Genomic DNA, 8,246 nt, shown 5'->3' on the forward strand with positions numbered 1-8,246 from the left:
TGCCTTAATCTTGTTACCCATATACATATACATTTTAATTTTAATTTTTCTTTTAATTTTTAAACCAACTTTGTGATTTTTATTGATGGGTGACAACTTTATACACCTAGTAATCAATATACTGTGTACAATTAGGGACACGACATCAGAGAGACGGAGATAGATCACCCAGCAGACATTGGGAAGTGTCAGTCTTCATTGTTTTGCCCATTTTTCCTCATGTGCACACAGAGCATGAGTGTGACTTGAAATCTTTTCATAATAGAGTTACAATACCCACCCCTGTAGTCTGGTATCTGCACCCCAAATGTCTGGCCCACCACACTTTTCCAAAGCATCCTGGACTGTGTATCTTGTCAGACTGCATGTCCAACTGCAGTGTGGAAAAATGGCTGGAAAGTGACAGCTTCTTTGGAACTCTGCTGGTAAACCACAGACCTGCTGTGTCCACTGAAAATGCTGGTGATAGGTGTCTGAACGAAATCTGCCTGTTGGGTGATGGATGATTATTCCTAGGACCCCTTGCTCTCTCTCATTCTCCCTCTCCTCGTCTGTGTCTTCCTGCTCTTTGGTCAGTGGCTTCTGGGTCCATTGGAATTGGTAAGTTTTCTGTGAATGGGTGAGAGGAGTTTCTTGACGCTCAGCACTTCCTCATGGAGTCCACTGAGAATGAAGCCTAAGTCCTCCCCAGCATCTTCCTGCCAGTCCTTTTCAGGCGGGCTCGACTTGACAGGAAGCCAAGGAAGACAGGCAGTCACGCCCCATTTATCAGGAAGCTGTAAGTGTCTATGGGTTCAAAGGTACCTGAGCAGACATCCATCTCAATTTTATCTCCAAGAGCTCGCAGGGGTTTGGGAGGCCCTGGCATATTAGTAAACATGTTCATTCGGGAAACAAATGCATTTGCAGTTTTGAGTGCAGAGGAATGAACTTAATCAGGTGATATATCTGATGGGGCAAGCCCCCAATGCCACCAATGCCTGCCTGCAGGGTAGAATTAATGTAGCACCAGTTTCCTTTATTGATAAGCGATGGCATTGCTTTATGTATTAGCATCACAGTCCCAGTAACTTTGCAATTTTTATGGCTGGGTGATCCTCTGAAATTGGAACAAGCACTTTTTTTTTTTACTTCCTCCAGCTTTTCAGAGGCCAGGGCAGATGGGGTGGGTGCTTAATTTTCACATATGCCATGGGCTAAGAGGAGGAGGAGGGCTTAGAATCATGGAAGAAGCTAGCACAGGACTCTGCAGGCTGGCTAACAGGAATGGCACCAGACAGAGAGAGCACACTTTCGGCAGGAGGTAACTGGCTCTCTGCTTTGCAGGGTCCCAGTCTGTGATCTCTTCAGTGTGCCGCTCCACCCCATTAACAGCAGTGTCCTCCCAGAAGGATTCACATAGACTTTAAAGCCCTATAGGAGTTCATACACAGAAAGTCCTGTAAGGTTATGTAGTGTTCTGCTAAAGATTACAGTCTTAAAAGGTCATCAGTGGATACACCTGCATAGGTGTAGGGAGGAAAGGTACTCCTTGAGTGGTGTCTGGATAGAAGTGTGAAGGAGACACAAAGGCAAGAGTTATTTGTGTTACAAGCCCTAGACAGGGAATCAGGCAAAGCCACAACAAAGAATAATTTTAACATGTTTAAATCAAAGTCGATTAGGATCTCCTGATACACTCACATTAGCATCCATCACTGGGCTCCTCATCAACTTGACGTTTGCACTCCAAAGTCAAGCTGGAGAGTGATGCACCCAGGATCTGCTTTCCGATACTTTGGTAGCTATTAGATTGGCTAGACTAACAGCATGAACTTCCTCCCAGGTGGCTTCTGGAGAGGGAGAGAGATGAAAGTCATTACCTGAATTTTAGGTTAAAAAATTATGGCTCTGTCTCTCTTGATTGCAGGTAGGTGCTGCAGTGTTGAAATTGATGCTGTGATGCTCTATATCCCAGGAGCAATTCTCTTATGACAACGAAAATCATTAGTGAGAAATGGTTGTTGAAGTACACTTCATGTGGATTTAAGACTAATGTCTAAGAACGGACACACTAGAGGGGTATACTAACTGTTACACGCAATACTGCCATTCAGGTCACAGAAGCCAGATTAGTCATTGCCACAATCATCTGGTGGCAAGTAGGGCTACCTTCAGAGGGCGTGATGAGAACAGGAGATAGGAACAGAAGATGCAGCCCTAGGCAGGTGCCTCAAAAGCAGCAGATCCAAAACGCTTTTGGTTCTCTGGCTAGATGTACCAGAAGGGAGTTCTGGTATATCCCCTCCTAAGTAAGCGCCTTTGCCTAAAGGCTGTATGTGAGGGTGGGACCCAGAATTCCAGCCAGACATTAATAATACCTTCTAGAAAACAATTTTGAAAGTGGGTCTCTAGAATTTCATGGTAAAAAAAAAATGAATTCTATATATTCGTCAGTTTCAACCCATCTCCTAAATTATTTCTCCCTCGTCAGAGGAAGGAATAACATATCAGCCATAATGGTCCAGTAGTGGGAAATTAGTTCCATCTGGCCAAAAGGATAAAATCTCTCATCTGAGTGGAGCCGTATATTCCAAGCTACACAGAACATAAAGAGTTAATACATTCAGGCTGGTCAATCACCTGGTCAAGTGACCACCCCTCAGGAAGGATGGATAACTCTAGGAAGATGGACTCTCCTTAAGTGATGTAATAGGTGGGATAATTACCTCTTTAATAGAACTGTCCCTTTCCTTCACAGAATTCCTGCCCCTATAGTGAAGTAGCGTATAGGGCAACAGCCATGGAACTTTGCAAATCTGCCCACTTTTCCTTTATTCACATTCTTCTTTGTAACTCTGTTCTAAGCACAGAGTTCCTGCTCCTGGTTTTTGGGATTCCTCACTCTTTTGTTTAAATTCCCCCCTTCCTGCCATATGGCTGCTTATCTGCCACGTGCCTGGCTGCCCTCCATGCCAGTTTACATCCAACAGGATGGTTTTCCTTCCCTTCTCTCTCTCCAGGTGTTTACTGAGCTTTACAGCTTGCCTACCCTGGGCTTTTTCTTTTAAACTCAAATAAAACTTTCCTAGAAGATAGAAAAAAAGATTATAGCCTTTTCGGCAGGCTCCCTGAATATTTCACTAGTAGATTAGGGATTTGGTAAAACTGGATGCAAAAAGTAAATTGTTGGGCACCGACCTCTAATCTCACTTTAATGTCAACAGATGTTTTAGAAGCCATTCTTCGAGTTTTTAGGAAGCAACTCCCTTCTCCCAAGTGTCTGCTGACAGGTTAAAATTGAGCAGTATTTTTGTCTCTTTTCAATTTAGGTAACAGGTAAAACAGCTTTCTTTGTGCCCAACAGGAATAATTCATCTTCATCACTGCGTAAAAACACTCAGCATTTGAACAGGCTGCAATATGACTATGTTGCAAGCTGAGGGGAAATGAGGAAAAAGAGCAAAGAAATGTTCCCTGGCAAGACTGTCACTTTCCCTTCAAAAACACACATGGTGGTTGGTGCTCGTGAAATGAAAAATAAACGTGTTTTTTTAAAATGAGCAGCCACTATAGATCATGCCAGGGTTTTATGGATCATCCTGTTCAGAACAGACAAAATATAAAATCAATACCGCTGTTGCACTGAAGGAAAACATCCTGAAGATAAGGATGAGAAGGGGACTCCTTCTATGTTTCCACTTGCCCACCTAGGCCTCAAAGGTGTTATTTTGGCTAAGGCTGAATGAGAAAGTGAGGTGCAATGTAACTCAGCAAATGCCTCCTTCCACCTACTTCAGTCATTTGCAAGGAGGGAGGATGATAAAGTAGGCAAATAAACTCTACAAGATAAGCTGAGTCCCAGGAAAAGGGAAATGGAGAAACATAAAGCTGCTTTGAATTTAAAAATGGGGAGACTATTCCAAAACTTTGAAGGCCCACAAAGATTTCCTAGTGAGATCTGAGCTTGTTTTACCCAGCAGAGCTGCATTAGAGGATTGCTTGACCATGTGCATGGTTTCTAGGTGATTGGAAGGGTCTCCACTTGGCTGAGCTAGGGGGAAGTCTTTTGCTCCACCCCTTGGCATTCCTGAAAATAGCCCTTGAGAGGAGCCAGAAGAGGCGGATGGATAATGATCCAGACCCTCCCGAGGTTATCATGTGTTTCTATCCATTTCTCTCCCCTCTATGCTTCTATCTAATATCTCTTACCCCTCACTCCTCAAGAGTACCCTGTCATAAAATGTGGGAGCCGGTCTCCCAGATGGGCTCCCACACAAAACAAAACCCAAAGATCATCAGTGCAAGTGGAATTTTCTATTTTACCTCACGTGGCTTAAAATAATGATTCAATTTAAAGGTAGATTCATAAAAAGTTCATATGACGCTAATATGGATACACTGTGATGCTGCACTGACTCAGTAGGTCACCCGTGCAGTTAACGTGACTTAACCCGACACATTAAAGGGCATAAAAGTTCCATGTGACGGGCATTGTTCTGGGCACTATAAGTGCACAGCTATGGCAGAGAATGGCACATCTCACAAAGTGCCAGGCTTTGGGGAAGGATGAGGTTTTAGGTCTCAAGTCTAGTAAACTGTAGTTTCCTAAACTTTGATGTCAATCTGAATCATCTGAGGAGCCTGTCAAAGTCAGAAACTTACTTGGAAGACTCTAACAAGACCCACCTGTCACCAGGATGTTAATGTGACTGTCATTGAGCTACACTCTGAGTTACAGACACTAACTTCATGGATTCCTTCTTTCTAGAACAAACTCTGCTTATTCTGAATAACAAGGGAATCAACTGGAGTATAGTCATCTGTCAGTATTCATCAGAGGCAGTTTTCAGGACCTTCTTCAATTACCAAAACATATGGACACCCAAGTCCCATATAAAATGATGAAGAATTTACATATAGACTCATGCATCCTTCTTTGTATTTTAAACACATTCTAGATGATTTATGACACCCAGTGCAATGTAAATATTGTGTAAGCAGCCAGTATATTTTGTTATTTATGGAATAATAACAGAAATGTCTGACTTCAATACAGATACAAACATCTTCTGAATTTCAATTTTCTGTGTACTATTGGTTGACTATATAGAAACAAATCCCATGGGCAGGCAGGCTTACTGTACTCATTTGAATGTACAGAGTGTGCAACTCAAACCATAAAAATGGAAATCTCTGGGTTTGTGATTCTGTATATTAAGCTATCGCATAAAATACCAAGTGTCTCCTCTCTGTGTCCTCTGAAGATTACATTATAGTAACATAAAAACAATTCATTGATAGGATCTCCTCAGTAAGAAAACCTGCTAAGGATCAAAGTTAGGTTTTAAAGTAGTTTTAAGATTCCTTTACCTGGGGCAGGGGAGAGCAATCCCATCTGATTTGAAGACATATATTGGGATTTGGATTTTGGAAGACTCACTAGCACAGAGTGTCAAGTGTTAAAATCAAAGTTGACTGCATGGAGAGGTGGGGGGGGAACCTGGGAAGAGTTGGAGAGGGGAAAATGTGATCAAAATATATTGTGTGAAAAAAATGTAGAGAAAAAAACATACAATTGTCAGACCTCCTAAATATCAGTAACAGTCATGCTGAGAATGAAATAAGGCAGCAATCCCACTTACAGTTGGGGGAAATAAACACTTGGGATAAAACTAATGAAATAAGTAAAAAAAAAAAAACCTTCTTCTGCAATTGTAGTTGGAAGTTTTCCTGTGTCCTGGCCGGCCGGCAGTTAGAACAAATCTCTCCCACTCGCATCCACCAAGTACGCACATTGAGGCTTATATTAATTATAACTGCTTGGCCATTAGCTTAAGCTTATTACTGACTAGCTCTTACACTTAATTTAACCCATAATTCTTACCTATGTTTAGCCATAGTTCTGCCTTGTCATCTTGCTTCCTCTGTGTCTGGCTGGTGACTCCTGACTCAGCCCTTCCTCTTCCCAGAGTTCCCCTTGTCTTCTTGTCCTGCATATACTTCCTGTCCAGCTAGTGACCAATCAACATTTTATTTATCAATCAATCAGAGCAGCACACATTCACAGCATACAGAAAGACATCCCACAGCATACAATGAACGCTAAAACACAAAAGAAAGAAATTACTGAAGACACTAGATGATGGAAAGACTAGCTTACCAAAAGAAATCCCATGCATTTCCCCTCAGCATTCCAATATCACTCTTTAGAGAAACAGGAAAAACAACATTAAAGTTTATATGGATGCCTCAAGGATTGTTTATAGGCAAAGTAATCTTGAGGGAAAAAAAAATAATGCTGGAAGTAGACCTGATCTCAAGTTATACCATAGAGTCATAGCAACAAAACCTGCGGAGCACTTGCACTACACACAGCAAAGGAACAAAATAGAGGACTCAGAAATAAAAGCATGCAGCTACAGACACTCATTGTTTCATGAAGCTGACCAAGATGCACATTAAAGAAAAGACAGCCTCTGCAACAAATAGTGCTAGGGAAAGTGGATCGATGAAATTACATCCTTATTTCTCACCATTTGCAAAAAAGTCATCTCCAGTTGATGAAAGACCCAAAACCCTAAAAGTCTTAGAGGAAAAAATAATTAGGGAAAACATTTCAAGATATAAAATAAGCAAAGACTTTTTCAGTAGGATGTCAGTCGCTCAGGTAATTGGATCAACAGTTGACAAGTGTGACCTCACTAAATTGAAAAGTTCCTGTACAGTAAAGCAGAGTTAACTATGGGAAGAGACAGATTCTCCCTTCAGAATAGGAGAAAAATATGAAATGTACATCTAACAGGGGGTTAACATCTAGACTATATAAAGAACTGAAAGAATCTAAGCTGAATAATAAGAAATCAAACAACCCAACCAACAGATGGGCTAATGAAATGGACAGACAATTCTCACAAGAAGAGGGCGTACAAGATGGCTCACTGTGTAAAGGTGCTTGCTGCCAAGTGTGGTGACCTGATTTTAACTTTCCTGGGATCCACATGGTATAAGGAGAAAACCAGCTCCTCTGATGTGCAAATGTCCATGCCCACACACACATAAACATAACACAAAATAAAATAAAGATAAGTATACCTTAAAGATTTGTTGTATTTTTAAGTGTGTCTGTATATCTGTGTGTGTGTGTGTGTGTGTGTGTGTGTGTGTGTGTGTGTGTGTGTGTGTGACCTGCCATGCACATGTGCTCAGATGGCCATGGATGCCAGATCCCCTGGTCTGGAGTTACAAATGCTTATGGGCTGCCTGACATGGGTGCTGAGAACTGAACTTAGGTCCTTTGGAAGAGCAACAAGTGCTCTTACCTGCTGAGCCATCTTTGCAGCTCCTGTCTGCGATATTTTGAACAAAGGTTAGGGATGACTTAACTACACTGTTAACCGTCCCCAGATAGTTCTGACAAAGAACCAAAACACCAACTCTCTAAATCATACTACAAGTCATTTTGGTATTTTTTAAGTGAGTTACTTAATGAACTAGAAATTTTCCATATCTTCTTTTTTTTGTTTTTGTTTTTGAATATCTTCTTATATTAATCAGGGTTTCCCAGGGGAATAGAATGAACATACACATATACACTTATTTCTATAGTCATGTCTATTTATTTATTAAACCAAGTAACAATAGCTGTCTCACACTTGAGAGGCTGAGAACCTGGTAGCTGCTCAGGCCCTAAGACTGGATGTCTCAGTATTTCCAATACGGTTCCAAAAACGTGGAGAGTTCTGAAGAACGACTGGTCCTTCGACAACAATGGAAGCCCAGGAACATTGGTTCCAATATCAGGGAAATAAATGGCAACAGCAAGAGAGTTAATTAAAAAATTAGTATCAAGAGAGAAAGCCAAGGTACCAAAGGCAAATAAACAATCTTCCTTCCAGGGTGTCTATTTTCATCTAAGCTGCTTCCAGAAGGTACTGCCCAAATTTGGGTGGGTCTTCCCACATCAGTGAAGGCAATCTGGACATTTCTTCAAATGAGGCTGCCTACTCATGTGTTTTAATTTGTAGCAAGGTGACATTCAAATCAACCATCACCCCTATATGAGCTAAATTAAAGGAATGATGTGAGGATTTGAGCTTATTTCTTGGATTTTTTTGGGAAGATTTTTAAATCAAAAAATAAATGAGAAACATTCTGGTAGCCTGGCATTATTCTTGCTATAATAGAAACATGAAGTTTAGAGATTTATGGCTCTCTTCTCTGACCGTCAAGTAACAGTTGTCAATCAGAACCACATGATGTTTCCA

General features: G+C 41.2%; 1 pseudogene; it reads right to left on the reverse strand.

Annotated features, from left to right (window-relative positions):
* Window positions 1-267: 267 nt before the first annotated feature.
* On the reverse strand, window positions 268-7,313 carry LOC128113843 (ubiquitin carboxyl-terminal hydrolase 10-like; annotated as a pseudogene).
* Between the last annotated feature and the right edge of the window lie 933 nt (window positions 7,314-8,246).

Source organism: Peromyscus californicus, unplaced genomic scaffold, assembly GCF_007827085.1.
Source record: "Peromyscus californicus insignis strain IS unplaced genomic scaffold, ASM782708v3 Scaffold_18__1_contigs__length_77618521, whole genome shotgun sequence".
Taxonomy (NCBI): domain Eukaryota; kingdom Metazoa; phylum Chordata; class Mammalia; order Rodentia; family Cricetidae; genus Peromyscus; species Peromyscus californicus.